We start from the raw sequence: 12,965 nt of genomic DNA, 5'->3' as shown, positions 1-12,965 counted from the left end.
CGGCCCAGAGCTGCTGCAGTAAGAGAGGGCTGGGGTGGAGGGAGTCCCCTCTCCTCACTGCAGCCCCAGGGCAGCCTGCATCCCAAACCCCTCATCCCTGGCCCCACCCCGGAGCCCACCCCCTTACCCCAGCCCTGAGCCCCCTCCCACATGCCCCATTATACTAGGCATTGTACATGTACCCAGTGATTAGGACATGACTTGGTATAACAGCAGCAACAACACCTGTGTGAACTTTCATTTATTTTGGGGATATTTCTCTAGTAAGAAAGAAATATTTCTCAGTAGTCTAGTAATAGCACAGTATTGAATTCTTCCTGAGCCTGCTCTGTAAATTGGATTTTATTTGCAAGCTCAAACAGCGTTAGGACTGGCACCTTTTATTTTCCTAATTTGCTAATTGTGTGCTTTGATATGATTAGCTCCTAAAAAACAGCACTAATCTCTGGAATACAACTCCATTTTGCTAGTCAACAATGAAGCAAAGAATTGATTTAGGCTCTCCGCAACTGTACTTATTAACTCACCACTCTTGCTTTTGCATCACCCTGATTTGGTATATTTTCACCATTCAGTAGTTCAATAGTTTTAGTCTGTTACACTAACAACACAAGTTCACACACGTACACCCTGGTCATCAGCTAAACCATAGCCATGCCGCTCAAGGAACAGAACTCACACTTGCTTCATGGCAGAGGATGCTCCCTCCAGTTACAGAAGAATTTTGTGTAGGTCTCTGTAGTATTACGGTGCATTAGCCTCAGTTGGTCAGCCATTCGAGGGCAAAAAACTCAACATCCACAAATATCACCTGCCAAAAATCATCCAGGTGTGTCACAGGGTACCTGTTAAGGATGTGGGCTGGGATTCTAGAGAGTTTATGCAACTAGAGCCTAATTTGCATATTTGATGGATATTGCTATAGATTTAACCACAATTAAATTAATCAGTTTGCCCGCCTCCATGCCGCCAAATCATTTGTCTCCCCCATCTCTCCCTCTCTTCCTGGATCCTCCTAAAGTCCTTGAATTTGACAAATCCCCCACCTCTTGCTCTGTTTCCCTTTATGTGTTCCCTTCCTCTCCCTGGTGCCCCCTGCCCACTTTGAGTGTCCCTGCACTCAGCCATCTCTCTGGCTCCCCCTGGGACAGCAGTACCTCTTCTCCTGCATTGTGGGTGGAGCTACGAAGTCTCATCTCGGTTATGTGTTTGGAAGCCAGAATCTTGCTCCCTCCCCAGGCTGTTGGTGAAGGATTTTGCCTCCCTCCTGCTGAAGCCTGCAGCCAGGCTGTGGCTTTGTGGAAGGAGGCAGGGCTAGTGAGGAGACAGTCACCCCTGCAAAAGTGTAGAGTCCTTATGCCAATTGAGGGCACTCTGTCCCAATGAGAAGCCACTTGGAAGACCAAGATAGCAGCCAAAATTAGGAGCCTTACAAGGCATGTAGTCACAGAAAAAATCTGACTGGTTTGGCATTGGTAAGGATTATTGAATGGGGAGGAGTTGTACTGGGTGGGAAAAGGTGCTTAGATGGGTGCTGCTGGATGTGATAATAACGGGGGAGGTGCTTCTAGGTGAGGGTGGGTATGCTGATAGAAGCAGTGGGTACTCTTGGGTGAGGGGTTTGGTTCTTCAGCCCTCCTTGTCCAAGCTCTAGCCTCCCCGCACCAGCACTGCACACTGTTGCATTCATGACGTGCCACTCACACCTGGTGAAGCGCTAGTTGAACACAGCAAACAGTGGGGCATGCAGCTGGAATTTTGCTGTGGACCCCCCCTCATTCCTAGCCAACTCCTTGCAGGTCACCCAGCTAGCAAGACCCAGGTGCAAGTCACACAGTGTTTGGCAACATGCTGGAGATTTGAATTCTTCCTTCAGCCTGTGTGTTTAACGCTCTAATTTCCCGCCAGCCCTTTGAGAAACTATTTATATTCAGCCATGGGTGGTTTTTCAATTTTTTAAAATGTGTTCTATAATAGCACCCCCACTGGGCAAGGCCCTTCCCCCCGCAGGACAGTTTTCCCCTCTGCAGAACTCACAACTTTAGTACAGAACATGTTACTGCTTTGAATCGCCTCCACCACTCTGAGCCCCTTGGTGCAAGGGCCCCTCATTAATTCACCACCATCTTAGTTTAGTCACTGAGGCCTGCTTGCTGAATTGTCTAGTCTCAAGATTACTGTTTTAGTTGGTCCAATAAAAGATATTACCTCACCCATCTTGTGTCTCTAATATTCTGGGACCAATATGGTTACACCATCTCTGCATACATGTTTTATTCCCAGTCCCTCCTCCTTTAGTTTTAAAATATAACCCAAATTCCAAACAAAAAAATCAAACTGTGATCAGTGCGGATCACATTCTTGCTATGATTGGCTCTCCAGTCAGTACACTGGGCAGCTGGGTAGGTAATTTAGTCTCAAAATTTAGTTTTTGTACATTATTATTTTTATTGTGGTAGTGCCAGAACCCTGATCAGGTCCTACTGTGCTAAGAGCTGTCCCTTCACCAAAGAGCTTCTAACCCCCCAAAACACATTGGCAGCTAAGGGGAAAAGGATACCAAAATAAACACATTTGCTTAATTTTAAATTATAAATAAAATGCTGCTATTCTTGCAAATAAGCATTATTAATTGGCTGATAGCAGAGGTGGGTCTTGAAGGGCACAGCTTCACTGAAAAAAAAATGTGTTCTTAAGTAAATTAGCAGACTCAGGTAACATTGAGTCATTGGGAGGGAGTTGGGGGTGCAGGCTCTGGGAGGGAATTGGGGTGCAGGTTCTACGCTGGGATGGGGGCTGGGCATCGGAGGAGGTCAGTTGGGTGGGCACTTACCTCGGGCGGCTCCCAAAAGCGACCGACACACCCCTCTGGCAGCAGCTGCTAGACAGGGGGCCCAAGAGGTATCCATGATCTGCTGCCTGCAGGCAGGGCCGGCTCTAGCAATTTCGCCGCCCCAAGCACGGTGGCACGCCGCAGGGGGCACTCTGCCACTCGCCGGTCCCGCAGCTCCAGTGGATCTCCCGCAGGCGTCCCTGTGGGAGGTCCACCAGAGCCGCCTGCCGCCCTCCCGGCAACCGGCAGAGCGCCCCCCCGCGGCATGCTGCCCCAAGCATGCGCTTGGCATGCTGGTGCCTGGAGCCGGCCCTGCCTGCAGGCACCGTCCCCACAGCTCCCATTGGCTGCAGTTACCAGTAGGAGCTGCAGAGTCAGTGCTCGGGGTGGGGGCAGTGTGTGGCAACCCCCTCCACAGGGGCCGCAGGGATGTGCTGGCTGCTTCTGGGAGTAGTGCAGAGTAAGGGCGGGCAGGAAGCCTGCCTTAGCCGTGCAGTGCTGCCAGTAAAGGCAGCTGGGCACCCCCTGGGCCCTTTTAAATCACCCGGGCCCCATGGAAATTGTCTCTTTTGCCCCCCACTCCCTCATTCAGTGAGGGTGTTTAAGGGGCATAATGGCAGATATGGAGACAGTCGTGCAAGGAGCTGATCAATTGGTAGACAAGACTAGCACAGTTGGCAGAGTGTTTGAGTAAGGGGGCTATTGATAAAAGTAAAGAGCAGACCAGTTGAGGAGGGCCTTGAATATGAGAAGAAGCAGCTTTATCTGGAAGTGGTGAAGAAAGGTGTGCAGGGATTCGCACAGGGAGGGGATATGTGTGTTATAAAACACAATATTAATGGAAAAATTTAATTAAATGAGTTTAGATTGAGACATCTGTTCCCACTGTCCAAGCTGCGTGAAATCCAAACTAACAGCATAAACGGAGAAAAATTAATTCAGCAAATGTTCCATTTTAATAATCTACACCATTAATAACAATTGTTTAATAAAAGTTGTTTTTATTGACAGTATCAACTTACTAACCAGCCACCTGTATCATTTCCCTTGGCTAATGCCCATGAGTCAATAAGCAATATCTGCTTATATCCACAGCCATACAGCCAGCTAGTGTATTACCTCCACTGTACACAATCCAGGTTAGCCCTGCGTAACCACTGTCTCCTGTTACAGACACACCTTTCTCATTCAGCCAGTCATTTTCTAAACCAGTCTGACTGTTTAGCCCTGCCCTGCCCAGACTGAACTGAATCACACTGAGTCATCTACAAATAAGCCATTGTAAAATGGTGGGGACTTTTTTCTGTTCATCTCCAGTGCAACACTAGTGAAAGTTAGTGACAAATATCTACAGCCCAGCAGTCAATGGGTAGGAAATGTACTAATCCGCATGTGGATGGTACAGGGATTTGCTAAATCCTTGGGGCTGGAAGCAGTTTAGACAGCATCTTTTGCGGCGAGGAGAAAAGGGAGTCTCTGGTCACTGAGAAGGAGCAAATCTTTACCTCTTCTACCTGGGAAATCCCTCTCCTCCCACAGTTAGTATGCCCAATGTGTCCCATTGCCCATGGATCTTTTTACTGAATTAATGAATGAAACGTTTAGATAGCTTCATTCCCACATGTGTGTTTTACTTGATTAATCTGCTGACCAAGTCCTACTCGATTTTTAAAGACTCTAGTTGCTGAGCCTTCACTGCTGCAAACGCTTGTCTACACATGGAAATTAATTCAGATTAAAGTAGAATGTGAATTTAAAGTGCAATAGTTATTCCCAAATAATTCCATGTGTGGATATCAGTGCTTGAACTATTCACCCTATCTTAATCCAGATTAGTCTTTTAGTGTAGACAAGCCCTATTATTCATGTGTGCAATTTAAAGGAATGGGAAAATTATATACATGGCTACAAGTGTGTAGAACTGGGCCTTAAATGTAGTTTTAAAAGTAATAAGCAAGAGTCTAACAGGAAGTTGCCATTTTGACAGCCTGCTGGTGGAATCTGTGACAGGAAATGTACCTCAGCAGCATTGGAGAATGTGAGAAAGTCCCGAGATTGACATGTTTAATTATTGTGTCTTTTAAAAGTCTGTGTCACAAACTAGATCAGACAAGAATTTCTGCTGAGAAGTATCAGTAATGGGGCACTGGTCACCAATGGAAGAGCAGCTCCAGTCACAGTTATGGAGCCATAGCCTGGTAGCAGGTATTTTTAAGAACTAAACTGAAAATTCTTTCCATAGCTGTTGTTAATTAGTAACAACTTAATTAGCTATGTAAAAGCCATATCCTGCCACTGATCTACATCTCAAAGGCCTGTGCTTCTGGATTAATGGCAGATTATGGCCCCATAACGATTCACTGCAATTTTCCTTTAATGACAGAGGAACTAGGAGATTTCTTTTTCCCTAACTGACAAAAATGTGTCTTGCTTTTTATACTTTTAATGGTTTGTTTTAAACACACACACAGACACAGAGACACATACACAGGCTGTTATAGCATAACCCATGTTTTCCATAATGTTGCATGTTATATACTGTTCTACACCAGGAGCATTTTTTTAAAAATAAGAGACCTCATGCAACTTTAAATCTTAAATGCTTTAATTGAAAGGCATAAACCCAGAGAATAGTTTCATCAAATTTCCTTGTGTTTCTCTCTTTCCCTGGTTTGTTCCCAGGGAAAGATTTCGTATCTTGCAATTAAAGTAATAACACCTTATTGACAGCACAGTGGAGTAAACAGTGTCTTATTGAAAGCTCAGTGTTGCAGGAATTTGGGTTGTCCTCAGGACTCCAAGCTGAGTAATGAAAACAGGTTTTGCTACTAAATCAAAGACTTCACTAGTTTTTCAGCTTGCCTTTGGCAGTCAGGGGTGCTTAAAACCTCTTTCTAGCTCACTGAGGCATTGTTAACCATCTAAACATAATTGAGTAAGGGGACCTGCTGTGTCTCAGGACTGGACTTTATGTGATGGGGCCTGAGAGTGCAAAGTGTTTGCTAAAGGTCCAATTCAGCCTTACCTAATTATTTTTGTTTGCAGTGTTGTAGCCCAGGATACTTGAGAGACAGGGCGGGTGAGGTAATATCTTTTATTGGAGAAAGGGACATGGCTTCAGCCTACACAGAGCGCTGAAGAAGTAGTATGGGAAGAGGAGCTACAAGCTCGAAACCTTGTCCCTTCCACCAACAGAAGTTGGTCCAATAAAAGATATTCCCTCACTCGCCTTGTCTCTCTAGCTATTGTTGTAAATAATTTGCTAGCGTTTGTCTCATGATCATATCTTGTCAAATTAATTCAAATAGCATGGTTATGGACACTGTTGTGGACCAAAAATTGGCTGAAGGAAAGCAAACCCTTCACTGATGACATGCACATGCAACTTTGCCCTTTTGAAAATATATCCCACTACTGTTCTTAATCCATTAATATTAAGACAATTTTGTCATGCAAATTTGTACTCAATTTGTACCCATAGTCAGGAAAATGGGAGTTGGACTAGATGACCTCCTGAGGTCCCTTCCAACCCTGATATTCTATGATTCTATGAAAGGTCATGGCCCAGGGGGGTGGGGAGGGGTGGGGGATTGTAGAAGAAAGGGCCCTCTCCAGCAAGGAGAGGCAGCCACAAAAGTCCTGGTAAGCAAAGAATCCTGTGGCACCTTATAGACTAACAGATTCCCTCAGATCCCACTGAGGAATACACTAAGAAACTGCACCATCTACTCAGGACACTCCCTACACTAACACCGGAACAAATCAACATACCCTTAGAACCTCGACCAGGGTTATTCTATCTACTACCTAAGATCCACAAACCTGGTAATCCTGGACGCCCCATCATCTCTGGCATTGGAACTCTCACTGAAGGACTGTCTGGATATGTGGACTCCCTACTCAGACCCTATGTTACCAGCACTCCCAGCTATCTCCGTGACACCACTGATTTCCTGAGAATCTGTTAGTCTATAAGGTGCCACAGGATTCTTTGCTGCTTCTACAGAACCAGACTAACACGGCTACCCCTCTGATACTGGTAAGCAAGCCCACCCCAGAGAGGGGAGGTCCTGAGGATGGAGAATGAATACACAAAAATGTGGAGAAGAGGCTGGGGGAGGGGATGGTGGCTAGTGAGCAAACCCACCCCAGTGAGGAGGAGACGCCCCAGGGGTAGGGCTGGAGTAAGCCCATCATGCATATACCCCACAATAGCCGCTCCTATCCCACAGGGCTGGACCCAGCTCTCCGCTCTGAGCATTGTGACCCTGTATGTTAGGTTGCAGCTCTTCCATCTCAAAAGGACATAAGAACGACCATACTGGGTCAGCCCAAAGGTCCATCTACCCCAGTATCCAGTTTTCCACCAGTGGCCAATGCCAGGTGCCCCAGGGAATGAACAGAACAGGTAATCAGCAAGTGATCCATCCCCTGTCACCCATTCCCAGCTTCTGGCAAACAGAGGCTAGGGACACCTGCCCATCCTGGCTAATAGCCATTGATGGACCTATCCTCCATGATTGTATCTAGTTTTTTTAAAAAACCTATTATAGTCATGGCCTTCACAACATCCTCTGCAAAGAGTGCCACAGGTTGACTATGTGTTGTGTGAAAAAGTACTTCTTTTTGTGTGTTTTAAACCTGCTGCTTATTAATTTCATTTGGTGACCCCTCGTTCTTGTATTATGAGAAGGAGTAAATAACACTTCCTTATATACTTTCTCCACACCAGTCATGATTTTATGGAGCTCTATCATATCCCCCCTTAGTCATCGATTTTCCAAGCTGAAAAGTCTCAATCTTATTAATCTTTCCTCAAAAGGAAGCTGTTCCATACCCCTAATCATTTTTGTTGCCCTGTTCTGAACCTTTTCCAATTGATATATATATAAATATATATATATATATATTTGAGATGGGGCAACCACACCTGCATGCAGTATTCAAGCTCTGGGCATATTATGGCTTTATATAGAGGTAATACGATATTTTCTGTCTTATTATCCATCCCTTTCTTAAAAATTCCCAACATTCTGTTAGCTTTTTTGACTGCTGCTGCACACTGAGTGGATGTTTTCAGAGAACTATCCACAATGACTCCAAGATCTCTTTCTTGAGTGGTAACAGCTAATTTAGACCCCATCATTTTATATGTATAGTTGGGATTATATTGAGGGAGAGACATACCAAACCTGAGTGGTGCTGTGACCACGTGGGTCAGATCACAATGCTTGAAGTAGAAGCCAGGCCTATAGCTGCTGCAGGGGTCACAGACATCATTAAAATTGACGGTTACCATTTACACCATGTCCTCAGAATCCTAGCCTTAACCTTTATACCCATACCGTAGGCCAGATTCTCCTCTACATACAAGCTCCTCCTGACAGAGCGCAGGATGGGGCAAAGGAGAGGCTACTGCAGATCATAAATGAGACTCTAGCTCTGTATATATGTGTGACACTGAACAACTGAAGGTCAGTGTCAAACAAAAACTGGATCCCTACCCCAAAATGCTCACAATCAAATGGCATAGACCAGGGGTAGGCAACCTATAGCATGCGTGCCGAAGGCGGCACGCAAGTTGATTTTCAGTGGCACTCACACTGCCTGGGTCCTGGCCACCAGTCCGGGGGGAGGGGAGGGCTCTGTATTTTAATTTAATTTTAAATGAAGTTTCTTAAAAATTTAAAAAACCTTATTTACTTTACGTACAATAGTTTAGTTATATATTATAGCCTTATAGAAAGAGACCTTCTGAAAATGTTAAAATGTATTACCGGCATGCGAAACCTTAAATTAGAGTAAATAAATGAAGACTCGGCACACCACATGGCATAGACAGAAACAGACCTTGCAAATGTAATAAGAAGTTACACTGTGTGGGCTGCCTTCAACTATTAGAATTGGAACATTTCACCGAAAAGCAAGGGGGCTTCAGGGCTGGGGGATGGTACTGTTCATTTTTTTGTGTATATGTTTATAACACCAATATATACATTCTCATTAATGACACACAACAAAATACACTGAGAAGAAAAAGCTCATCTAGTCAATATTAAACCCTTAATAAATCTTGGATCAAATATAACTTTGAAATAAATACTAAATATATTGATGATGAAGCCGAGGTTAAGACTAATGTCCTGCATTTAGCATATACAGTCTGCTAGGCACTGTGTAATGTCTTTTACCTTGTAATTATGGTACTTTAACAAGTAAAGAGTGTAAGTAAGTGCCTGGGGTCAAAGACTGTCATTTTGTTCTGTGTTTGTACAACACCTGGCACAATGGAGTCATGATCCAGAGCTAGAGTTCAGATGTGCTATAGGAATACAAATAAACAAAGGCCAGGATCGTAGCAAGTGAAAAAGGACAGAGCTGAGAGTCTGAAGTTGAAAACAATCTGGGATTGGTCACCAGAGAAGATGGATGGATTCATTAACCACAGAGACTTCAGTTTTCAAAAGTGATGTGCCACTAGCAGCTCCTTCCTTCCTCCAAGTTGGCAGACAGAAGGCTCAGGATAAGAGCTTTCCTTTTCCAGATGTTCCTAACAGCTCAACGATAACTTGTCAAGGAAGGAAAAATTTGGAGTAGATTAAAAATCAACCACATTTTTAGAGAGGGGTAATAATTAGAACAAACTAGGTGGGATAGTTCCAGCTGTCATTTGATCTACAGAGAAGCTATGGTTCTTGTCTACCATTCTCTTTAAAGGACTATTAAAAGTGGTTAAAGGTATCCCACTCCTCTTTCCATTGTCCAGCTAAAGCAAAGAATCTGACAAGTCATCGCTAACTTCCCTCTTCTCCTGTCCAGGAGACCGCTTCATAAGTATCCACCAAAGTTTACACTATAGTTTACATTATACTCAGTCATGTTTTCTAAGAAAAAGATGTCCAAAACCAGAACTCAAATCCAGTCTAAAATAGTTGGGTTGGGTTAGAATATTCAGCTCTGAACTCCATAGTTTTGGTTCCAGTTCTGATTCAAAACCAGGAAGTGCCTAGATTTAGCACGTCTAATTCAGGGGCAGCCAAAATCTCGTAAGACCAGCTGCTGTCGCAAAACATTGACCCAAGATGGCGGAAGTCTCACAATGTCAGCAGCTCTTGTGATATTTCTGCCATTCAGCACCACCAAATCTGAACCCAGGCACTAGCTTTGATTCAGCCTCAAACCTGGACCCAAACTCTTAAAACATTATTGGCTTATTCAGTTGGTTCCTTGTGCTCCTCCTGGCTGCTGTATCACCTTTGGTACCTCATTTTATATTTAGATTGTGGACTCATTGGGGCAGGGACTGTCTTTTTGTTCTGTGTTTGTACAGCCCCTTGCACAATGATCCATGACCAGGGTTTCTAGTACTGCAACACAAATAATAATAATTCAACCTAATCTGATGCTACCTCTTTGGTCCATCTTTAATTATAATTAAACCATGTGAATGAATCCCACAGCTCAGTGAATACAGAATCCCCTAATTTAGGGTCTTGCTGTACACAGAGGTTTAATTAATTCCTGTTACCTGGCCTTAAACTGTATTACAATTGGAAAGGTCAGAGTGCCCTATAAATAAACTAGTTTGATCCTCTGATATTGGCAGGGTTAGAAATTTTCAGCTGTGAGGCTCAAAGAATTAATTTATTTCCCAAGAATGTCAAGCAACAGGGTCAGAAGACTCCTTTAAATCCAGGTTGCCTAATAATTTATCCTCAATTATATGTCTAAGATTAGAGTGAAAACTTAAATTTGGTCACAGTTTTTCAAACTATCAAAGGTTGAATGTGATTAGAAAATCACTAAATCTATTCAATATTTCTAAATTTAGCAGCCTGGAGTACATGGGGGCTATACTTGCTATCCACACATAATTTTCCCCACACAGGAGTCTTCAAGTTTTATACATGCCAACCACCTAAAAGTCACTGTCTTTTTCTAGTGAAACCATTTGCAATTTTTCCCACTGTTCTTCCAAAAGTACCTATGATATTTCAGTGAATATAAAAACAGCAAAGAGTTCTGCAAAACTCAGTGACTGCAGTTTGCAGAGCGGAATTCAAACAAATCGTGTTTGGTTTCAACACTGTGCCATAAATACCATAGGCACTCGTTCACCAAAACAACCCTTTAACTTTAAGCAGTGAGTAGTTCCATCAGCATAAATTAAGCATGCGTGAAGTGTGTCTTTGCAGATCAGGAACTCAGTGGCAGCCTGAATGGGACAATCAGCACACAGACATTTCTATAAAGTAGTAATAGAGCACTTGCATCTCCTTACCTTGAGGACAGATAACACACAGATTCTGTTGATGGGAAGGATTCTCATCTTTTCTAGGGAATATGAGACTTCATTCAGATAAAAAGCTGAGAGCGTTGGGGGCCCAGGAGGTCAATTTTCTGTCTTGCCCTGGTATGGGCTATGCTGAGAAACTGAGCTGAAAAGTAGTTTCTATAAGATCAGAAATTCCCCAGGCTTTGTCATCCACCATTGTTTAATTGTTTGGGTATCAAATAGAGATCTCCCTTCAAGGATGAAATATGTGGGAAAGAGTGCTGTATTTGTTCTATTCCACCACCCCCACCCCCAAAGTTAATTGGAAGGGCAAGAGCATCTATCTTTTTTACTAGCCAATTTATAGTGAAGCTGAAATCAATCTTATTACCCACAGTATGTTGAAAAGTGGCTCTGCCATATTCGTATCCATCCAGAGCTTGTAAAGGCACATAATATTCACATGCATCTTGACTGTGGTTTCCTGGTCCCTAGGCAGAGCTAAGCAGGAAATGTGAGGTAGAGCTTTGGTTGGTTTGTTTTAAGCAGCACTTACAGGACTTAAGGGCTACATCTAGTGCCACAATGCCCACAGGGTGGCTAGATCCTGAATGATCTTTCAGTGACCAAGCAGGTAATCTTTGCCTAGTTCGTTCCCGTGGGGAAGGAAGAAGAAACTTAGCCCCAGAACTCTTGAGTTTTTGCTTTTGTGGTGGATTTCAGAAAGTCTGAGTGAAATAAACCTTTCAATGAAACAATGCCAATAGAGTCATCACCTTGGCATATCAGTAGTGCTGGAAAGAAAGTATGTTAATCCCCTGTACAGTCTCTCTATTTATCCCCTTAGGCTGCAAAGAGACTGGCCAAGTAAAAGAACAATAGCAGACTAGAAATATCTCCTCTGGCTGTTATTCTCATCAGCTGTTTATCCCCTTTATTAAGGATCAGTGTGAGAACAACCTCTGTGAAGGACAATGTTATACAAATAAGTGTGATTGTCATGCTGATTAAGTGGAACTTGGCTGTGTGATTTGCATCTCACCCTCTGACCCTCTGCCCTGTTTTCCTGTTATTTGTAAAAAGAAATGTTCTGTAGTTCAGGTTCAGAGAATGCATCACAATTTAAGGTGATTCTTCTGCTCACATCCAGGAAGCAGTTCACTGCAGGATTCAGATCCTCAGTTTGGCATGGACAGAATGCATGCAGCTATGTGTCAGACTAAGGCTTTGTCTACACTACTACTTGCAGATCATTCAGGGAAATTACGATAGCTCTTAAACATGAAGTTCTGAGGCTAGTTAATTCTCAACCAATCTGACCTATCTTTTTAGGAATCTGCAGTATTTTTCTGGGTTTTTTTCAATTTTCAATTGATATTTTCAATATCCATAGCCAGTTAATAACTGTAATTATCTCCTCTATTTAGAAGGAGCAACTTGGTCTTTTCTGCACGCAATGGTCTTTTCTCTCACCCTTCATCATGGTTATAAATAGGAAAATAACACCTTTGACCTCAAAAGCTGTACAGTCCTATCCTACTGACCTTCTGTTAGTCAGACCCCATGAACACAGATGCTCAAGAAACCTGCATGTGTTTACCAGGATGTTAGGGTTTGAGAGACAAGGTGGGTGAGCTAATATATTTTATTGGACTAACTTCGGTTGGTGAGAGAGAGATACAAGTTTCTGAGCTATACAGAGCTCTTCTTCAGGTCTGGGAAAGATAGGGAGAGTGTCATCACAGCTAAATACAAGATGGAATGAGTGATTTAGCAGAAGTGTAAGTAGTTAGCACATAGTCTAAGGTACTATTCAAGGTGAAGGTGCCCATCAACACCCCTGTAGTCATAGGACAA

Source organism: Mauremys reevesii, linkage group 1, assembly GCF_016161935.1.
Source record: "Mauremys reevesii isolate NIE-2019 linkage group 1, ASM1616193v1, whole genome shotgun sequence".
In the NCBI taxonomy this organism is placed as follows: domain Eukaryota; kingdom Metazoa; phylum Chordata; order Testudines; family Geoemydidae; genus Mauremys; species Mauremys reevesii.
Note: the sequence above shows the minus strand (reverse complement) of the source record.